Source organism: Carcharodon carcharias, chromosome 2 (assembly GCF_017639515.1).
Source record: "Carcharodon carcharias isolate sCarCar2 chromosome 2, sCarCar2.pri, whole genome shotgun sequence".
In the NCBI taxonomy this organism is placed as follows: domain Eukaryota; kingdom Metazoa; phylum Chordata; class Chondrichthyes; order Lamniformes; family Lamnidae; genus Carcharodon; species Carcharodon carcharias.
In genome coordinates, this window is record NC_054468.1 from 145,275,672 (window position 1) to 145,298,470 (window position 22,799).

At 50.9% G+C, this 22,799-nt stretch overlaps 1 protein-coding gene across 1 annotated transcript in view; it reads left to right on the forward strand.

Moving 5' to 3' along the window:
* The first annotated feature begins 16,300 nt into the window (after positions 1-16,300).
* myo6a (myosin VIa) overlaps positions 16,301-22,799 on the forward strand; it is a 374,163-nt gene continuing 367,664 nt past the window's right edge. The window contains exon 1 of the mRNA XM_041215736.1: positions 16,301-16,448. The gene's annotated coding sequence lies outside the window, so the exon portion shown is untranslated. The remainder of the gene's footprint in view (positions 16,449-22,799) is intronic.

Sequence of the window (22,799 nt, forward strand, 5' to 3'; positions counted from 1 at the left end):
GGAAGACCTGAAGAAGAGACTATCCCTCTGTGGAAAAGGGTTCAGTGCTCTTACGGACTCTGCATTCCATCCCACCACCACAGGCTGTCAGCAGGGGTTGTCCATTCCTCCGGATGGTGCGACAGATCCCTTTATCCAATTGTAATTCCTGGGGACAGGAGAAGCCCCCTGCCTGGGCGGCTGGGGTGATCACATGGAGGATCCATCTAGTTTGACCCAGTCACTCATCAGCAGTCAGGCCTCCTAGAGGCTGAGGTGGTTGGGGTCATTGAGGGTGAGCTTGCTCAGTTATGTGCTGACATCAACTGGGACCTGCTTGGCCTGGTTGAGGATCCAATTAAAGAGCCCCACCTACTGGGTCACTGGACAGTGGTGGGGTGGGGCAGGCCCCCTTTGTCTCTCGTGCCGTGCTGGTATTGAGAATCAGGCTTTTCCCAGGGTTGATGTGTGAACTGGTGCCTGAGGCAAAGCAGGGCCCTGACTGCTGCTACCCTTTAGCCCAGAGCTCTCAGAGGAGTCCAGGGAGGATCCCTCCGCTGTTGATCCTGGGGGTGGGATGGTGGCAGAGGTAGGGCGGGCTGTTGCGGCTAGGCTGTCCCTGTGTGGTAGGCAGGTCAATTGCTGATGGTGATGAACCAAAGGAGGACAGGGGATTAGTGGAGGGTGCCAAAGATAATTTAGAGTTAATTGTCAGTGAGACAGTGGAAACTCCCATGCCTCCTACTGAATATCCTCTATCCTCCAATGCCGGATTCCAACTGTCCTTACTGTGGAGCTCCATGTGTCCAGTGGTCCGCCTACTGTATGTGCCAGATACTCCCTTGTGCCCCTGCATTTGGTCACTTATCCTCTTGCATTGACATTCCTACTTCATCATCAGTGATAGAGCAGCCACACTGGTGCCCTGCCAGTTCCAAGGCCACCTCCTCCACTCCTCCACAGAGGTCAGGATGGACAGGTACTTGGCCTTTTCCTTTGTGTTATGGGCTGTCTACTCTTGCAAGCACAAAAACAAACACTGTTAGTTTCCCCACGGACACAAGCACAACACCTTTGCTGCTGGTAGGCCAGCATTCCATGATGGAGGCACACGAATACACCTGCAAGTGACCACTTTTGAGGGAGATTGTGGGAGTTATCAATCACAGTCAGGTATCTCTCACTGAGCTGCTGCCGTACTACTGCCAGCATGTGCTGCAGCCTGAACACATTGCCACTGACTGCATGGTTACTCCCTCCCCACTAAACACACAATGCCACATTTTTTTTCTTTATTCTTTCATGGGATATGGACATTGTTGGCAAGGCCAGCATTTTTTGCCCATCCCTAATTGGTCTTGAATTGAATGGCTTGCTCAGCCATTCCAGAGGGCAGTTGTGTCAACCACATCACTGGGTTCTGGAGTTACATGTAGGCCTGACCAGGTAAGGATGGCTGATTTCCTTCCCTAAAGGAAATTAGTGAACTATTACTGAGACTGGTTTTTCAATTCCAGATTTTTTTATTGTATTTAAATTCCACAAGCGGCTGTGGTGAGATTTGAACCCATGTCCCCGGAGAATTCGCCTGGGCTTCTAGATTACTAGTCCAATGACATTATCCCTACAGCACTATCTCCCCACAAAGCCTCCACTGGAAAAGAGGTAATGCAGTACTTACCTCGGTGGACTTGATAAGGTAATTGACGGATCCAGGTTCTGGGAGTGACCCCATGGCTGCTGCCCTTCTCTGCAATCTCCCTCCAGCTTGCTTGATCAGGCAGGTTGGGGAAGAGAACTTCCCTGGGGAAGAGGACTTTCTGCCTTGCCCTTGCAACCTGGACAAGAACCTGCAGGGAGGCATCACTGAACCATGGGAACACCTGGGATTTTCCTTCTGCCATTATGGCTAGACCTTTCTGTTCAATTTTCTGAACGTCTGGTAAGCCGGCTGTTATTTCTGGTAGTCAGGCAGCAGTGAATGCAAGGCTGGAAGCCCTTTAAGTATGGTGCCAGCACCTGTCGTGGTGTGTCAGCCTCCACCACCTCACTTCCCACCTCTGCTGTGTGAATGGATGGTGCCCACACCTCCCCGGTATTAATTGGCTGGCTGCAGTAAGATGGTGTGGCCAGCTGCCAAACACCCTAATGAAAATGACATCAGCTTTTGGTCCCAATGTCAGGATCTGCAGCCTTGCTGCAAAATGCCTTCCAGGAAGCAGACACACCCTTTAGGTTTCATGGGTTTGTGGAGGATTACATAGGATATACAGCACTGAAACAGTCTATTTAACCCAACCAGTTCAAGCTGGTGTTTATGCTTCACTCGAGCCTCCTTCCATCTTTCCTTATCTAAATCTACTATTGTAACCCTTCTCCCTCATTAGCTTGTTAACCTTCCTTTTAAATACATCTATACTATTCACTTCAACCATTCCTTGTGGTGGAGAGTTCCACATTCTCACCACTCTTTGGGTAAAGAAGTTTCTTCTGAAATCCCTATTGGATTTCTTGATGACTATTTTATATTGGTGACCTCTATGCTCTTCCCCACAAGAAGAAACATTCTTTCTCTAGCTGCTCTAGGAAAATGTTTCATAATTTTGTAGACCTCTGTTAGGTTAACCCTCAGTCTTCTTTTTTCAAGAGAATAGAGATCCAGTTTGTCAATTCTTTCATGATATGTATACTTATCTTATCCTGGTATCATGCTTGTAAATCTTTTCTGCATCCTCTCCAGTCCCTCCATATCCTTTTTTATTAATATGTTAACCAGAACTGCACACAATACTCTAAATGTAGTCTAACCTAGGTTCAATACAGGTTTAGACAACTCCTCCACTTCTCAATTCTTTCCCTCTATAAATAAAGCCTAGTGCTTGCTTTGCTTAATTTATGGCTTTGCTAACCTATAGCTCCACTTTTAATGATTGGTATATTTGCACTCCAAGATCCTTTTATTCTTCTACCTCAACTAGACTTGCAACTTCCAAGTAATAAGCATCTTCCCTGTTCAAATTGTACTATGTCACGTTTATCTGGGTTGAACTTCATTTGCCAATTATTTGCTCATTCTGCAAAAGTGTGTTAGCGTTCAGGAGCCCCAGCCAAGAGATATATAATGGATAAAAACAAAAATAAAAACAAAAAAACTGCGGACGCTGGAAATCCAAAACAAAAACAGAATTACCTGGAAAAACTCAGCAGGTCTGGCAGCATCGGCGGAGAAGAAAAGAGTTGACGTTTCGAGTCCTCATGACCCTTCGACAGAACTTGAGTGAGTCCAAGAAAGGGGTGAAATATAAGCTGGTTTAAGGTGTGTTGGGGGGGGTGGTTTGGGTGGGGGGAGAGAGAGAGAAGTGGAGGGGGTTGGCGTGGTTGTAGGGACAAACATTCAGTAAAAGAAGCAGATCATCAAAAGATATCACAAACAACAGAACAAAAGAACACATAGGTGTTAAAGTTGGTGATATTACCTAAACGAATGTGCTAATTAAGAATGGATGGTAGGGCACTCAAGGTATAGCTCTAGTGGGGGTGGGGGGAGCATAAAAGATTTAAAAATATTTAAAAATAATGGAAATAGGTTGGAAAAGAAAAATCTATATAATTTATTGGAAAAAACAAAAGGAAGGGAGAAACAGAAAGGGGGTGGGGATGGAGGAGGGAGCTCAAGACCTAAAGTTGTTGAATTCAATATTCAGTCCGGAAGGCTGTAAAGTGCCTAGTCGGAAGATGAGGTGTTGTTCCTCCAGTTTGCGTTGGGCTTCACTGGAAGAATGCAGCAAGCCAAGGACAGACACGTGGGCAGGAGAGCAGGGTGGAGTGTTAAAATGGCAAGTGACAGGGAGGTTTGGGTCATTCTTGCGGACAGACCGCAGGTGTTCTGCAAAGCGGTCGCCCAGTTTACGTTTGGTCTCTCCAATGTAGAGGAGACCACACAGGGAGCAACGAATACAGTAGACTAAGTTGGGGGAAATGCAAGTGAAATGCTGCTTCACTTGAAAGGATTGTTTGCGCCCTTGGACGGTGAGGAGAGAGGAAGTGAAGGGGCAGGTGTTGCATCTTTTGCGTGGGAATGGGGTGGTGCCATAGGAGGGGGTTGAGGAGTAGGGGGTGATGGAGGAGTGGACCAGGGTGTCCCAGAGGGAACGGTCCCTACGGAATGCCAATAGGAGGGGTGAAGGGAAGATGTGTTTGGTGGTGGCATCATTTTGGAGTTGGCGGAAATGGCGGAGGATGATCCTTTGAATGCGGAGGCTGGTGGGGTGATAAGTGAGGACAAGGGGGACCCTACCATGTTTCTGGGAGGAAGGAGAAGGCATGAGGGCGGATGCGCGGGAGATGGGCCGGACACGGTTGAGGACCCTGTCAACGACCGTGGGTGGAAAACCTCGGTTAAGGAAAAAGGAGGACATGTCAGAGGAACTGTTTTTGAAGGTAGCATCATCGGAACAGGTGCGACGGAGGCGAAGGAACTGAGAGAATGGGATGGAGTCCTTACAGGAAGCGGGGTGTGAGGAGCTGTAGTCGAGGTAGCTGTGGGAGTCGGTAGGTTTGTAATGGATATTGGTGGACAGTCTATCACCAGAGATTGAGACAGAGAGGTCAAGGAAGGGAGGGGAAGTGTCAGAGATGGACCACGTGAAAATGATGGAGGGGTGGAGATTCGAAGCAAAATTAATAAACTTTTCCATGTCCCGACAAGAGCATGAAGCAGCACCGAAGTAATCATCGATGTACCGGAGAAAGAGTTGTTTCTCCGGTACATCGATGATTACTTTGGTGCTGCTTCATGCTCTCGTTGGGACTTGGAAAAATTTATTAATTTTGCTTCCAATCTCCACCCCTCCATCATTTTCACGTGGTCCATCTCTGACACTTCCCTTCCCTTCCTTGACCTCTCTGTCTCAATCTCTGGTGATAGACTGTCCACCAATATCCATTACAAACCTACCGACGCCCACAGCTACCTCGACTATAGCTCCTCACACCCCTCTTCCTGTAAGGACTCCATCCCATTCTCTCAGTTCCTTCGCTTCCGTCGCATCTGTTCCGATGATGCTACCTTCAAAAACAGTTCCTCTGACATGTCCTCCTTCTTCCTTAACCGAGGTTTTCCACCCACGGTTGTTGACAGGGCCCTCAACCGTGTCCGGCCCATCTCCCGCGCATCTGCACTCACGCCTTCTCCTCCCTCCCAGAAACATGATAGGGTCCCCCTTGTCCTCACTTATCACCCCACCAGCCTCCGCATTCAAAGGATCATCCTCCGCCATTTCCGCCAACTCCAGCATGATGCCACCACCAAACATCTTCCCTTCACCCCCCCTATCAGCATTCCATAGGGATCATTCCCTCCGGGACACCCTGGTCCACTCCTCCATCACCCCCTACTCCTCAACCCCCTCCTATGGCACCACCCCATTCCCACGCAAAAGATGCAACACCTGCCCCTTCACTTCCTCTCTCCTCACCGTCCAAGAGCCCAAACACTCCTTTCAAGTGAAGCAGCATTTCACTTGCATTTCCCCCAACTTAGTCTACTGCATTCGTTGCTCCCAATGTGGTCTCCTCTACATTGGAGAGACCAAACGTAAACTGGGCGACCGCTTTGCAGAACACCTGCGGTCTGTCCGCAAGAATGACCCAAACCTCCCTGTTGCTTGCCATTTTAACACTCCACCCTACTCTCTTGCCCACATGTCTGTCCTTGGCTTGCTGCCTTGTTCCAGTGAAGCCCAACGCAAACTGGAGGAACAACACCTCATCTTCCGACTAGGCACTTTACAGCCTTCCGGACTGAATATTGAATTCAACAACTTTAGGTCTTGAGCTCCCTCCTCCATCCCCACCCCCTTTCTGTTTCCCCCTTCCTTTTGTTTTTTCCAATAAATTATATAGATTTTTCTTTTCCAACCTATTTCCATTATTTTTAAATATTTTTAAATCTTTTATGCTCCCCCCACCCCCACTAGAGCTATACCTTGAGTGTCCTACCATCCATTCTTAATTATCTAAACATTCGTTTAGATAATATCACCAACTTTAACACCTATGTGTTCTTTTGTTCCGTTGTTTGTGACATCTTTTGATGATCTGCTTCTATTACTGCTTGTTTGTCCCTACAACCACACCAACCCCATCCACTTCTCTCTCTCTCCCCCCACCCAAACCTCCCCCCCCAACACCCCTTAAACTAGCTTATATTTCACCCCTTTCTTGGACTCACTCAAGTTCTGTCGAAGGGTCATGAAGACTCGAAACGTCAACTCTTTTCTTCTCCGCCGATGCTGCCAGACCTGCTGAGTTTTTCCAGATATATAATGGACATGGCCTCAGAGTTGGTTAAAGTTAACAGACCTGCTATTATTTCCAGCTTTTATTTCAGATCTCTGTTGTAAGGGGTTGTTCAGTAGGTCTCACAAAGAGTTTCAGAGGCTTGTAAGGTTGAGGTGTTTATTGGTAATGCATAACTATGTAAATATATACAAGGTATAGCCCAGACTATGAGCTAACTCCATACTTACTTTTACACAGGTCTCTGCATACTCTTAGTGCCCCAGGTCCTTTGTTATGTGACACATCACACTATGGGCAGTACAGTTCTCGAGTCCCGCATTTACCCTTGCTATGCCATACACCCTTATACTACAATCTCCAGCATTCTTTTTATCTTAACAATGAAATACTCAGTCCTCTCTATTACTCAATCTCCATTGTCAAAGCCATGTCTGCCCTGTGCATGAGGTTATGTTTGCCCTGTGCTTACTGTCCATCACTCTCTCCAGCTATGTATCTCATTTATATGTTTCACATTATTGGCTGATGCTACAGTGCAGTGGCAAATGACAATATGACATATGGAGCAGTGCAAATGTAGCACAATATAGTGCAGCACCTTACAAAAGTGAGAACACTTTTTATTGAGCACAAGCCATGGAACTATATTTATCTTTTCAAACCTGCTTCAAGCCTGGTCTTTTCTTTGCTATGGGTTCCACTTAAGCAGATGATGAAACTTATTACAGAATTTTAGATACTGAAGGTTCTGATGGGCAGTACACGCCTGATGTATGATCCTGAATTTGTGCGCTGTGTCGCCTGAATATATGAAGTGTGCTGCCAGTGGGTGAGGCTCCCTTCCGGAAGCACCAAGTCAAAAGAATTTATCTCTATAGTGTATCCAGTACAAAGGTTAAACTGATACTTATACCTTATAAATGGTGGCTAATGCCATTTATTTAGTTGTTTATTCAGATGTTACATAAGTAATTACCATTTCTTTTATTATTAATATAGCTGAAGCCACTATCAAATATCAACTCCCCTGTTACGATGAGGATGCCATTAATCCTATTTAACATCTAGCTTTATTGCTGTGTGTGAGCCACATAATCCGAGACATATGAACACAGGAACACAGCAGCAGAAATAGGCCATTCAGCCTCTTGAGCCTGCCTCACTTTTCAATGGATCATGGATGATCAGTACCTTAACTCCATTTACCCACCTTAACTCCAAATCCCTTGATACCAATACCTAACACACTACCTTTTGCCTGGTGTATGTTATGTTTAATGCTTGTCAGCAGCTTTTTGGTTATTGACTCCATTGCTTACTTTGCTACGCAGCTGGTCAGAATGGATATAATCATCCCAGGCTCAAATCCTGTTCTGTGCTGAATGAAGCTGAACTGAGCTAGGAATAACAGCCACGCTGTTACTGTCAGCTTTTGTGCCCAAGAGCTGAGGGTGGGGGACAATAAACCATGGTTATAAATGCAGCTGCTGGAGACTGATGACATGTTATTTATAAAGTAATAAAATTCAAAATGTGAATAATTATGCTTTACTACCCAGCCAGCACCTTGGCGGGTGACTTCAGACTGATATTTTTTTGGTTAGAAAGCATTGTGCTACAAAGTACACAGCTATCAAATGGCTTACTAATTAAAATTGCTGTATCATTTTACAAGCCTAGATAGAATAACACCAAAATAATTGCTATGAATAGGCTTAGATTACTGCACAGTTTAAAAAATGTATGAGCCCAGTTGGACATTTGCTGGCTCATTGCTTGCTATTACCTCATGCAGTTTAGCTTATATTACATTTCTTCTTAACTTTCTTCAAAGTGGCAAACAACATGAAAGAAAGGCTTCAGTTTTGCTAAAATAATCTACTTGTTTTAGGAACTTCCATAATATCAGTGTTAAAAATGTAATGACAATATATATATATATTACCACATCCTTTTACTAGTTGTCAAATTGACTGCAATTATATGTTAATACCTCTGCTAACTTTATAGCTATGAAGGAACTCTCCCTTATTTCTCTCTATCATGGTACAAATTAATATAAGATCATGAGAAAATTTAAGATTATGAAAAGGATATTTGATGCAGCAAAGGCCATCCATAAGTGATCCTGCCCTTCTCATTATAGGTTCCAGCACAATTTGTACTTCACCAGTGTTTTGACTCCACCTTACATCCATATCTTCTGGGCTTACTTCTCTGGCAACAATAAAAAAGATTAACTATGTCTCTACCATTTATTCTATGATGTCCTCATGACTATATGAGAAATTGGGTGATTTCACAAGTTACCCTGTGAATGGTTCCATAGGGCTGAATTATTGGCAACCTTCCACTTTTAGTCATGAGCTTTTAATGGGGAGCCAGTCTGTCCCTATAACTAACATCTCTCTGGACTACAATGCCTAGGCTTCTGTTACCTGATCTTGGAATTTATCCCTTTTACACAGGATCAGTTTATTTGCTCTCTCCTTCATCCTCTCCATTGCATGTGGTGTGGGGATTAATATAGAGCACAGTCACTCAGTGTATGGTTCTGACCAATTCTGACATTGGAAAGCCTTCGCTTGAACTTGACCATTCAGGACAAGTTTTTACTCTTTCATGGGATATGGGCATCACTGACAAAGCCAGTGTTTATTTGTTTATTGCTCATCGTAATTGCCCCTGAGAAAATGATGCTGAGCTGTGTTCTTTCATCACTATAGTTCACCTGGTGTAGGTACACTGACTCTGCTGTTAGGAAGGAATTTGCAGGTTTTTGACCCAGTGACTGTGAAGGAACACTGATATAGTTCCATGTCAGGATGGTGTGTGGCTTGGGGGGAACGTGCAGGTGGTGGTGTTTCCATGTGTCTGCTGCCTGGTAGAAGTCGTGGGGTTGGAAGGTGCTGTTGAAGGAGCCTTGGCAAGTTCCTGCAGCACATCTTGTAGATGATACATATGCTGCCCTGTGCACCAACGATAGAGAGAGTGGATATTTGAGGTGGTCAATGGGATGCTGATCAAGCAGGCTGTTTTGTCCTGGATAGTGTTAAGCTTCTTCATAACATCATAAGATCATTAGAAATTGGAGCAGGGGTAGGCAATTCAGCCCAGTGAGTTTACTCTGCCATTTAATAGGATCATGGCTGATCTGATTGAGGCCCCAACTCCATTCTCCTGCCTGTCCCCCACAACCTCCAACTCCTTGCCTTTGGAGCTGCACCCAAGGCAAGTGGAGAGTATTCCATCATACTTATGATTTGTACCTTATGGAAGGTGAACAGGTTTTGGAGAGTCAGGAGAGGAGTTACCTTATCTAGGGGTCCCCAGCATCACAGATGCCAGTCTTCTGCCAATTGGATTCACTCCATGTGATATCAAGAAATGGCTGAAGACACTGGATACTGCAATGGCTATGGTTCCTGACAACATTCCGGCAATTGTACTGAAGGCTTGTGCTCCAGAACTTGCCGTGTCCCTAGCCAAACTGTCCTAGTACATCTATAACACTGGCATCCACTCGGCTATGTGGAAAATTGCCCAGGTATGTCCTGTACACAAAAAGTTGGACAAATCCAACCCAGCCAATTACTGTCCCATCAGTCTACTCTCCATCATCAGTAAAGAGATGGGAAGAGTAATTGACAGTGCTATCAAGCAGCATTTGCTTAGCAATAACCTGCTCACTGACGCTTTGTTTGGGTTCTGCCAGGGCCACTCAGCTCCTGACCTCATTACAGCCTTGGTTCAAACAAAACAGCTGAACTCGAGAGGTGAGGTGAGAGTGGCTGCCCTTGACATCAAGGCCACATTAGACAGAGTGTGGCATCAAGGAGCCCTAGCAAAACTGGAGTCAACGGGAATCAGGGGAAAACTCTCCACAGGTTGGAGTCACACCTAGCACAAAGGAAGACGGTTGTGGTTTTGTTGGAGGTCAATCAACTCAATTCCAGATTTCACTGCAGGAGTTCCTAAGGGTAGTGTCCTAGGCCCAACCATCTTCAGCTGCTTCATCAATGACCTTCCTTTCATCATAAGGTCAAATGTGGGGATGTTCAGTGATGATGTTCAGCACCATTTGTGACCCCTCAGAAACTAAAACAGTCCATGTCCAAATGCAGCAAGACCTGTCAATATCCAGGCTTGGGCTGACAACTGACAAGTAACATTTGTGCCAGACAAGTGCTAGCCAATGTCCATCTTAAATAGGAGAGAACCAAACCATTGCCTCTTGACATTCAATGGCATTACCATCGCTGAATCTCCCACTACCAACATCCTGGGGGTTACCATTGACCAGAAACTAAACTGGACTAGCTATATAAATACTGTGGCTACAAGAGCCGGTCAGAGGTTAGGAATCTTGCAGTGGGTAACCTACCCACTGACTCCCCATAGCCTGTCCACCATCTGCAAGGCACAAGTCAGGAGTGTGATGGAATACTCTCCATTTGCCTGGATAAGTGTAGCTCCAACAACACTTAATAAGCTTGACACCATCCAGGACAAAGCAGCCCACTTGATTGGCACCCCATTTACAAACATTCACTCCCTCCACTACCTCCACAGTGACAGCAGTGTGTACCACCTACAAGGTGCACTGCAGGAACTCACCAAGCCTCCTTAGACAGCACCTTCTAAATGCATGACCACTAACATCTAGAAGGACAAAGGCAGCAGACACATTGGAACACCACCACCTGGAAATTCCCCTCCTGTTACCATCCTTACTTGGAAATTATTGCCACTCCTTCACTGTCGCTGGGTCAAAATCCTGGAACTCGCTCCCTAACAGCACTGTGGGTGTACCTACACCACATGGACTGCAGCGGTTCAAGAAGGCAGCTCACCAGCACCTTCGCAAGGGCAACTAGGGATGGGCAATAAATGCTGGCCTAACAAGCAACACTCACATCATAGGAATGAATAAAAACAAATTCCCACCGTTCTACCTGCTCTTGTAGCCACAATATTAATACGACTGGTCAAGTTAAGTTTATGGTCAATGGTAACCATTGATAGTGAGGGATTCAGCAATGGCAATGCCGATGCATTTCAAGAGATTCTTTCTTGTTGGAGATGATCATTGCCTTACATTTGTGTGGCACAATTGTAACTTGCCACTTATCAGCCCAAGCCAGAGTGTTGTCCAGGTATTGCTCTATGTGGGCACAGAGTGTTTTACTATCTGAGACATCATGAATGATACTGAACACTGTGTAATCATCAGTGAACATTCCCACTTCTGGCCTTATGATGAATGGGAATGTCATTGCTAAAGCAGCTGAAGCTGGTCAAGTCTAGGAAATATCCTGAGGAACTCCTGCAGTGATATCCTGGGGCTGAGATGACTGACCTCCAACAACCACAACCATCTTTCTTTATGCTAGGTATAAATCAAACCATTGGAGAGTTTCCCCCCGATTTCCAATTTTGCGAGGGCTCCTCAATACCACACTTGGTCAAATGCTGCCTTGCTGTCAAGGGCAGTCACTCTCACCTCACATCTTGAACTCATCTCTTTAGTCCATGTTTGGACCAAGATTGTAATGAATTCTGTAGTCAAGTGGTCCTGGTGGAATCCAAACTGAGCATCAGTGAGCAAATTATTTCTGTGTAAGTGCCACTTGTTAACACTGTCAGAGACACCTTCCATCACCTTGCTGTGATTGAGAGTAGACTAATGGAGTGGTGATTAACTGGATTGGATTTGTTCTGTTTTTTGTGGACAGTACATATCTGTGCAATTTTCCACATTGTCATATAGATGCCAGTGTTGTAGCTGTACTGGAACAGCTTGGCTAGGGGTGCAACTAGTTCTGGAGTGCTACTGCTGGAATGTTGTCAGCCTTTGCTGTATCCAGTGCCTTCAGCCTTTTCTTGATATCATGAATGGAATTGACTGAAGACTGGCATTTTTTTTTTAATTCATGGGATGTGAGTGTCTCTGGCAAGGCCAGCATTTGTTGCCCGTCCCTAATTGCTGCTGACAGGAAGTAGTGAGCCACCTTCTTGAACTGCTGCAATCCATCTGGTATATTGTACACGCTGCTGGTATTGTGCGTCGATGTTAGAGGGAATGATTGTTTAATGTGAAGGATGGTGTGCCAGTCAAGTGAGTCTTGGGTGGTGTTGAGATATACAGAGATCACAAGGGAGTTGTGAGAGGTGTTAGAGTTATAGAGCTGGGCGTCATTATCATTTGTGTGAAAGCTGAACCATTCCTTCAGGTGATGTTGCCAGGGGCAGCGTTTAGAAGAGGAAGGGCCAAGGGTAGATCCTTGTGGCTATTGAGGTAGTGGAGTGTTACAAAATGTAATACATCATCACTACTAATGCGCAGTAGCAAAATTACAAAATATGATGTGCCATTCTAGAACGTAATGCATCGGTCCATGTGCTACCAAAGGTAATGCATTACTCCTTGTACGGAACAGTAGCAGTGCTACAGATTGTAATCCATCACTCCCAATGGCACCATTACAGATAGAACTGTACATCCCCTGATTTTACTGGATGCATATTCCAAGTTTTACAAAATGTAGTGCACTGCTTCCAGCGATGGTGTCACAGAATCTAATTACTATTCCCAGTGACAGTTTACAAATGCAATGCATTGGTTCCAGTGTTACAAAGTGTAACACATCATTGCTCTTAGCATTATGGAACATGATTTACCGTTTCCAGAATCAAATACATTGTTCTTAGTTACAGTATTACAGCATATAATGTATTGCTCACAGTGTTATAGAATGAAATGCACTGCACCCATTGGAAGTGTTACAAAATGTAATACACTATTCCCTGTGACAAAGGTATAAAATACATTAAACCATTCCTTGTGGCAGTGTTCCAGAGTCTAATGCATTGCTGTTGGTAGTAGTGTTACAGCATGTAATACATGCTTTGTTACAATCCCCATAGAGACCTTTTAAAAGAAAGCCAACGGAAAGAAAACCGATGGATGAAACTTCACTTTAAAAATTTTTTACTGTAACAAATCACCTAAAACCTACATAATTCAGACATTAATTAAAGTGAAGAATATTTCACAAAAAAGGTAAAAAGTTGATACAATAGAGATACACCTCATCTAATTACAAGAACGCACATTACTTCCTACACAAATGTGGGACCACGTGCAATATCACAGTCTTTCCAACAAGGCTTCTGCTATGTAGGATCTCTCACTTCCAACTTAATCATTTCAGCCCTTGATTAGCATTCACCAGCCACCATATTTCATCTGAAGTTCCCAGATACGATTACCACTAACAAGACACATGTCAACAAACATTCTCACTCAGTTTGTGACAGTTCCAATGGCATAGAATCCCCAGAGGCAGCTTTTTCTGACTCCTTTGAATAGACTGGCGCACTCTGGCAACACGGAAACAGCAGCAATGGATCTTGTCCAATCCACAATCCATTGCCCTTCCTGTCTTCAACTCTCTTCTTTCCAACTGTGGATTACACAGTTTCTGCTCTATTCTCAGAGACCTGTTTCAACATCAGGATCTGTTCAAAGACTGCCAAACAAAAAAACTATTCCATTTGGACAGAGCCTTGCTTGTTTCCTCTTTACACAAATTTTCAGTGTGTTTTGAACTACCAAACATAACATACTGGTTGACCCAATTAGTTTTCTATTTACCCTTTGCTTCTTAGTTGTTCATCCCCATGGCAACCTTAGGTCATATGGACATTTCTTGGAACCTAATGATGTCATAATCAGGAAACCAAATAACCTTCTTTCAGAATACGCCTCAGCCTACTTCGGCCTTAAAAGGGACATTGTACAAAAGAAAATACAGGCTTTACCCAGCACATGGCTCATCAGATTCCTGATGTTATAAAACTTGCAGTAGTGATATTTCAGAGTATATTACAGCACTCCCAGTGACATTCCAGGATGTGGGCAAGGACAATATTTGTTGCCCAATCCTAATTGTTCTTGAGATAGTGGTGATGAGCTGCCTCATTGTAATCCGTGTGGTGAAGGCACTCCCACAGTGCTGTAGAATTGTAGTTCCAGGATTTTGACCCAATGATAATGAAGGAATGGCTCCAAGTATTACAGGCTCCAAATCAGGATGGTGTGCAACTTGAAGGGAAACTTGCAGTTGGTGGTGTTCTCATGCTCCTGCTGTCCTTATCCTTCTAGGCTATAGAGTTCATGAGTTTAGGAGATGCGGTGGAAGGTGCCTTGGTGAGTTGCTGCAGTGCATCTTGTAAATGATACTACAGCACAGTATCCCAGAGGAGGAAAGACTGAATGTTTAAGGTGGTGGATGTGCTGCCAATCAAAGTGAGTTACTTTGTCCTAAATGTTGTCGAACTTCTTGAATGTTGTTAAGTCTCACCTATCCTGGAAAATATTATATTTCTGACTTATTCTTTGCAGATGGTGGAAAGGTTTTGAAGAGTCAAGAGGTGAACCACTCACTGCAGAATACCCAGCTTCTAGGCTGTTCTTGTAGCCACAGCATTTATGTGGCTGGTCCAATTGAGTTTTGGCCAGTGATAAGCACAGGATGTTGATGGTGAGGTAGTTCATTGATAGTAGCCTGATATTTCATGGGGAGATGGTTAGATTTTCTCTTGCTGGAGTTGGCCAGAGCCTGGCACTAGTGTGATGTAAATGTTACTTGCACTTATCAGCACAATCTTGGAAGTTGTTTAGGTTTTGTATTATTTTATAATGCATTATCCCCAGTGACAGGAATAATGTTACAGGATGCAGTGCATTACTCCCAGTATTACAATTTATATCTCAGAGGTAACACCCTTGTTTCTGAATCAAAAGATTGTGGGTTCAAGTCCTACTCTGGGGATTTGAGTGTATAATTCAGGTTGATATTACTGTACTAAGGGAGTGCTGCATTTTGGGCGTGCAGTCTGCCTGCTGAGATGTTACATTGAGGTCCCATCTGTTCTCTAAGGTAAAATATTCCATGGCACTATTTCAAAGAAGAGCAGGGGAGTTCCCCAGGTGCTTTGGCTGGTTGGCAAATATTTATCCCACAACCAACATCAATAAAACATTATCTGATCTTGATTCCATTGCTATTTGAGGAATTTTGCTGTGCAGAAATTGCCTGCCACATTTTTTATATTCTTTCATGGGATGTGGGTGTCATTGGCAAGACAACAATTTGTTGCCCATCACTGATTGTCCTTGAGAAGTTGGTGCTGAGTTGCTTTTTTGAACTGCTGCAGTCCATGTTTTGAAGAAGGGAAAGGATTTCTAGGATTTTGATCCAACGACAGTGAAGGAGTGGAGATATAGTTCCAAGTAAAGTTGTGTAGCTTGGAGGGCAACTTGCAGGTGGTGTGTTCCCATGCATCTGCTGCCCTTGTCCTCCTAGGAGCTAGATGTTTCAGGTTTGGAAGATGCTGTCAAAGGAGCCTTGGTGTATTGCTTCAGTGCATCTTGTATATAGTACACTGTGTGCGGTGATGGAGGAAGTGAATGTTTGAGTTGGATGGATGGGGTGCTGATCAAGTGTCCTGGATGGTATCAGGCTGCTTGAATGTTATTGGAGCTGCAATCATCCAGTCAAGTGGAGTATTCCATCACCTTGTAACTCTTTCGAGTACAAACACGTTTCCATCTGTTCCTAGTCAGATGAAGTTACATTGTTTCATAGTTTGCCATTATGAGATTTGAACTCTTGATCTTGGGGTTACAAGCCCAGTACCATAACCACTTGGCTATATAGGCCAAGCCTTCCATCACCTTGTAGATAGTGGATACGCTTTGGAGAGTAAGGAGGTCAGTTACTCTCCACAGAATTCACAGCATCTGACCTGCTCTCTCCTGTAGCCACAGTATTTATTTCCTATATCACTATGACTGTACCACAAACGTTGGTTGTAAAACGCTTCGGGATGCCCTGATATGGTAAAAGGTGCTGTTCTTTCAGTGTGTATATGACACAATGTAATGTGCCCCACTCTGATGATATTCTGTGTTGCTGCTCCTGGCGGTCTTTCCACCTCCGCAGCTCCAGCACCGTGACGTCACGCCGTCCCAGGGCTGCACACTCCGGATCGCGAGCGGCCGTAGCACCGACACCCGGAGCAGGACCGGTAGCGGCAGGAACACCGGCACTCGGAGCAGGACCGGGAGCGGTTCCGAGGAACGGCGGCACTGGTTGATGGTAAGAGTCGGGTTGGGGAAGAGGTGGACTAAGCGGCTTGGACAATCTGTGACAGTGAGTGAGCAGTGAGAGTGTTGGGGCCCCGGTCTCCATGGCAGGGAGTTGGGAAAAGGACGCAACTGCACTGCCGGATCCACAGCTCAGGAGGGACTCCAGCTTCAGTGTTCCAGGGGTGGAGGCGGAGTCCGCCCTCTGACTAGTAGCCCCAGACCCGCCCCCCCCCCCCCCCCCACCAATCTCTCTCCACCGCCGCCCCCTCCCCCTCCCAATCTCTCTCCCCGCAACGCCCCCACCCCCCCAATCTCGCACCACCCCCACCCCCTCCCAATCTCTCTCCCCCCCCACCCCCCCACTCTCTCTCTCCCCCACCCCCTCCCAATCTCTCTCCCCCCCCACCCCCCCACTCTCTCTCTCCCCCACCCCCCCACACTCTCTCTCCCCCCCACCCCCCGACTCTCTCTCTCTCCCCCACCCCCCACACTCTCTCTCTCCCCCACCCCCCCACACTCTCTCTCTCCCCCACCCCCCCACACTCTCTCTCTCCCCCACCCCCCCACACTCTCTCTCCCCCCCACCCCCCCACTCTCTCTCTCTCCCCCCCACCCCCCAACTCTCTCTCCCCCCCCACCCCCCCACTCTCTCTCTCTCTCCCCCCCCACCCCCCCACTCTCTCTCTCTCTCCCCCCGCACCCCCCCACTCTCTCTCCCCCCCACCCCCCCACTCTCTCTCCCCCCCACCCCCCCACTCTCTCTCCCCCCCCACCCCCCCACTCTCTCTCCCCCCCCACCCCCCCACCCTCTCTCTCTCCCCCCCCACCCCCACTCTCTCTCTCCCCCCCCACCCCCCCACTCTCTCTCTCCCCCCCCACCCCCCCACTCTCTCTCTCCCCCCCCACCCCCCCACCCTCTCTCTCTCCCCCCCACCCCCCCACTCTCTCTCTCCCCCCCCACCCCCCCCACTTTCTCTCTCTCCCCCCCCACCCCCCCACTCTCTCTCTCTCTCTCTCTCCCCCCCACCCCCCCACTCTCTCTCTCTCTCTCTCTCCCCCCCACCCCCCCACTCTCTCTCTCCCCCCCCACCCCCCCACTCTCTCTCTCTCTCTCCCCGCCCCCCCCCCCACTCTCTCTCTCCCCCCCCCCCCCCCACTCTCTCTCTCTCCCCCCCACCCCCCCACTCTCTCTCTCTCTCCCCCCCCACCCCCCCACTCTCTCTCTCTCTCCCCCCCCACCCCCCCACTCTCTCTCTCCCCCCCCACACCCCCACTCTCTCTCTCCCCCCCCACACCCCCACTCTCTCTCTCCCCCCACCCCCCCACTCTCTCTCTATCCCCCCCGCCCCCCCACTCTCTCTCCCCCCCCACCCCCCCACTCTCTCTCTCTCCCCCCCACCCCCCCACTCTCTCTCTCCCCCCCCCACCCCCCCACTCTCTCTCTCCCCCCCACCCCCCCACTCTCTCTCTCCCCCCCCACCCCCCACTCTATCTCTCTCCCCCCCCCCACCCCCCCACCCCCCACTCTCTCTCTCTCTCTCTCCCCCCCCACCCCCCCACTCTCTGTCTCTCCCCCCCACCCCCCCACTCTCTGTCTCTCCCCCCCACCCCCCCACTCTCTCACTCCCCCCCCCACCCCCCCACTCTCTCTCTCCCCCCCACCCCCCCACTCTCTCTCTCCCCCCCACCCCCCCCACTCTCTCTCTCTCATCCCACCCCCCCACTCTCTCTCTCCCCCCCACCCCCCCACTCTCTCTCTCCCCCCCCACCCCCCCACTCTCTCTCTCTCTCCCCCCCACCCCCCCTCTTCCCCCCCCACCCCCCCTCTTCCCCCCCACCCCCCCTCTTCCCCCCCAACCCCCCTCTTTCCCCCCCACCCCCCCTCTTTCCCCCCAATTTCTGCCCCCAATTTCTGCCCCCCAATTTCTGCCCCCCAATTTCTGCCCCCCAATTTCTGCCCCCCAATTTCTGCCCCCCAATTTCTGCCCCCCAATTTCTGCCCCCCAATTTCTGCCCCCCAATTTCTGCCCCCCAATTTTCTGCCCCCCAATTTCTGCCCCCCAATTTCTGCCCCCCAATTTCTGCCCCCCAATTTCTGCCCCCCAATTTCTGCCCCCCAATTTCTGCCCCCCAATTTCTGCCCCCCAATTTCTGCCCCCCAATTTCTGCCCCCCAATTTCTGCCCCCAATTTCTGCCCCCCAATTTCTGCCCCCCAATTTCTGCCCCCCAATTTCTGCCCCCCAATTTCTGCCCCCCAATTTCTGCCCCCCAATTTCTGCCCCCCAATTTCTGCCCCCCAATTTCTGCCCCCCAATTTCTGCCCCCCAATTTCTGCCCCCCAATTTCTGCCCCCCAATTCTGCCCCCCAATTCTCTGCCCCCCAATCTCTGCCCCCCAATCTCTGCCCCCCAATCTCTGCCCCCCAATCTCTGCCCCCCAATCTCTGCCCCCCAATCTCTGCCCCCCAATCTCTGCCCCCCAATCTCTGCCCCCCAATCTCTGCCCCCCAATCTCTGCCCCCCAATCTCTGCCCCCCAATCTCTGCCCCCCAATCTCTGCCCCCCAATCTCTGCCCCCCAATCTCTGCCCCCCAATCTCTGCCCCCCAATCTCTGCCCCCCAATCTCTGCCCCCCAATCTCTGCCCCCCAATCTCTGCCCCCCAATCTCTGCCCCCCAATCTCTGCCCCCCAATCTCTGCCCCCCAATCTCTGCCCCCCAATCTCTGCCCCCCAATCTCTGCCCCCCAATCTCTGCCCCCCAATCTCTGCCCCCCAATCTCTGCCCCCCAATCTCTGCCCCCCAATCTCTGCCCCCCAATCTCTGCCCCCCAATCTCTGCCCCCCAATCTCTGCCCCCCAATCTCTGCCCCCCAATCTCTGCCCCCCAATCTCTGCCCCCCAATCTCTGCCCCCCAATCTCTGCCCCCCAATCTCTGCCCCCCAATCTCTGCCCCCCAATCTCTGCCCCCCAATCTCTGCCCCCCAATCTCTGCCCCCCAATCTCTGCCCCCCAATCTCTGCCCCCCAATCTCTGCCCCCCAATCTCTGCCCCCCAATCTCTGCCCCCCAATCTCTGCCCCCCAATCTCTGCCCCCCAATCTCTGCCCCCCAATCTCTGCCCCCCAATCTCTGCCCCCCAATCTCTGCCCCCAATCTCTGCCCCCCAATCTCTGCCCCCCAATCTCTGCCCCCCAATCTCTGCCCCCCAATCTCTGCCCCCCAATCTCTGCCCCCCAATCTCTGCCCCCCAATCTCTGCCCCCCAATCTCTGCCCCCCAATCTCTGCCCCCCAATCTCTGCCCCCCAATCTCTGCCCCCCAATCTCTGCCCCCCAATCTCTGCCCCCCAATCTCTGCCCCCCAATCTCTGCCCCCCAATCTCTGCCCCCCAATCTCTGCCCCCCAATCTCTGCCCCCCAATCTCTGCCCCCCAATCTCTGCCCCCCAATCTCTGCCCCCCAATCTCTGCCCCCCAATCTCTGCCCCCCAATCTCTGCCCCCCAATCTCTGCCCCCCAATCTCTGCCCCCCAATCTCTGCCCCCCGATCTCTGCCCCCCGATCTCTGCCCCCCGATCTCTGCCCCCCGATCTCTGCCCCCCGATCTCTGCCCCCCGATCTCTGCCCCCCGATCTCTGCCCCCCGATCTCTGCCCCCCGATCTCTGCCCCCCGATCTCTGCCCCCCGATCTCTGCCCCCCGATCTCTGCCCCCCGATCTCTGCCCCCCGATCTCTGCCCCCCGATCTCTGCCCCCCGATCTCTGCCCCCCGATCTCTGCCCCCCGATCTCTGCCCTCCCCCCCCGATCTCTGCCCTCCCCCCCCGATCTCTGCCCTCCCCCCCCGATCTCTGCCCTCCCCCCCCGATCTCTGCCCTCCCCCCCCAATCTCTGTCCTCCCCCCCCGATCTCTGTCCTCCCCCCCCAATCTCTGCCTCCCCCCCCGATCTCTGTCCTCCCCCCCCAATCTCTGTCTCCCCCCCCCCGATCTCTCGCACCCCCCGATCTCTCGCCCTCCCATCACCCCCAATATCACCACCCCCCGATCTCTCGCCCCCCCGCCCCCCGATCTCTTGCCCCCCGCCCCCCAATCTCTCACCCCCAAGATCTCTTGCCCCCCACCCCCTCCCAATCCCTCACCCCACCTCCTCCCATTCCCTCTCCCCACCCCCGCCCCCTCCCATTCCCTCTCCCCACATCCGCCCCCTCCCATTCCCTCTCCCCACCCCCTCCCAAGCCCTCTCCCTGCCCCTCCCAAGCCCTCTCTCCCCCCACTCCCAATCTCTCTCCCCCCACTCCCAATCTCTCTCCCCCCACTCCCAATCTCTCCCCCTCTCTCCCAATCTCTCCCCCGTCTCTCCCAATCTCTCCCCCCCCCCCTCCCAATCTCTCTTCGGCCCCCCTCCCAATCTCTCTTCGGCCCCCCTCCCAATCTCTCTTCGGCCCCCCTCCCAATCTCTCTTCGGCCCCCCCTCCCAATCTCTCTTCGGCCCCCCTCCCAATCTCTCTTCGGCCCCCCTCCCAATCTCTCTTCGGCCCCCCTCCCAATCTCTCTTCGGCCCCCCTCCCAATCTCTTCGGCCCCCCTCCCAATCTCTCTTCGGCCCCCCTCCCAATCTCTCTTCGGCCCCCCTCCCAATCTCTCTTCGGCCCCCCTCCCAATCTCTCTTCGGCCCCCCTCCCAATCTCTCTTCGGCCCCCCTCCCAATCTCTCTTCGGCCCCCCTCCCAATCTCTCTTCGGCCCCCCTCCCAATCTCTCTTCGGCCCCCCTCCCAATCTCTCTTCGGCCCCCCTCCCAATCTCTCTTCGGCCCCCCTCCCAATCTCTCTTCGGCCCCCCTCCCAATCTCTCTTCGGCCCCCCTCCCAATCTCTCTTCGGCCCCCCTCCCAATCTCTCTTCGGCCCCCCTCCCAATCTCTCTTCGGCCCCCCTCCCAATCTCTCTTCGGCCCCCCTCCCAATCTCTCTTCGGCCCCCCTCCCAATCTCTCTTCGGCCCCCCTCCCAATCTCTCTTCGGCCCCCCTCCCAATCTCTCTTCGGCCCCCCTCCCAATCTCTCTTCGGCCCCCCTCCCAATCTCTCTTCGGCCCCCCTCCCAATCTCTCTTCGGCCCCCCTCCCAATCTCTCTTCGGCCCCCCTCCCAATCTCTCTTCGGCCCCCCTCCCAATCTCTCTTCGGCCCCCCTCCCAATCTCTCTTCGGCCCCCCTCCCAATCTCTCTTCGGCCCCCCTCCCAATCTCTCTTCGGCCCCCCTCCCAATCTCTCTTCGGCCCCCCTCCCAATCTCTCTTCGGCCCCCCTCCCAATCTCTCTTCGGCCCCCCTCCCAATCTCTCTTCGGCCCCCCTCCCAATCTCTCTTCGGCCCCCCTCCCAATCTCTCTTCGGCCCCCCTCCCAATCTCTCTTCGGCCCCCCTCCCAATCTCTCTTCGGCCCCCCTCCCAATCTCTCTTCGGCCCCCCTCCCAATCTCTCTTCGGCCCCCCTCCCAATCTCTCTTCGGCCCCCCTCCCAATCTCTCTTCGGCCCCCCTCCCAATCTCTCTTCGGCCCCCCTCCCAATCTCTCTTCGGCCCCCCTCCCAATCTCTCTTCGGCCCCCCTCCCAATCTCTCTTCGGCCCCCCTCCCAATCTCTCTTCGGCCCCCCTCCCAATCTCTCTTCGGCCCCCCTCCCAATCTCTCTTCGGCCCCCCTCCCAATCTCTCTTCGGCCCCCCTCCCAATCTCTCTTCGGCCCCCCTCCCAATCTCTCTTCGGCCCCCCTCCCAATCTCTCTTCGGCCCCCCTCCCAATCTCTCTTCGGCCCCCCTCCCAATCTCTCTTCGGCCCCCCTCCCAATCTCTCTTCGGCCCCCCTCCCAATCTCTCTTCGGCCCCCCTCCCAATCTCTCTTCGGCCCCCCTCCCAATCTCTCTTCGGCCCCCCTCCCAATCTCTCTTCGGCCCCCCTCCCAATCTCTCTTCGGCCCCCCTCCCAATCTCTCTTCGGCCCCCCTCCCAATCTCTCTTCGGCCCCCCTCCCAATCTCTCTTCGGCCCCCCTCCCAATCTCTCTTCGGCCCCCCTCCCAATCTCTCTTCGGCCCCCCTCCCAATCTCTCTTCGGCCCCCCTCCCAATCTCTCTTCGGCCCCCCTCCCAATCTCTCTTCGGCCCCCCTCCCAATCTCTCTTCGGCCCCCCTCCCAATCTCTCTTCGGCCCCCCTCCCAATCTCTCTTCGGCCCCCCTCCCAATCTCTCTTCGGCCCCCCTCCCAATCTCTCTTCGGCCCCCCTCCCAATCTCTCTTCGGCCCCCCTCCCAATCTCTCTTCGGCCCCCCTCCCAATCTCTCTTCGGCCCCCCTCCCAATCTCTCTTCGGCCCCCCTCCCAATC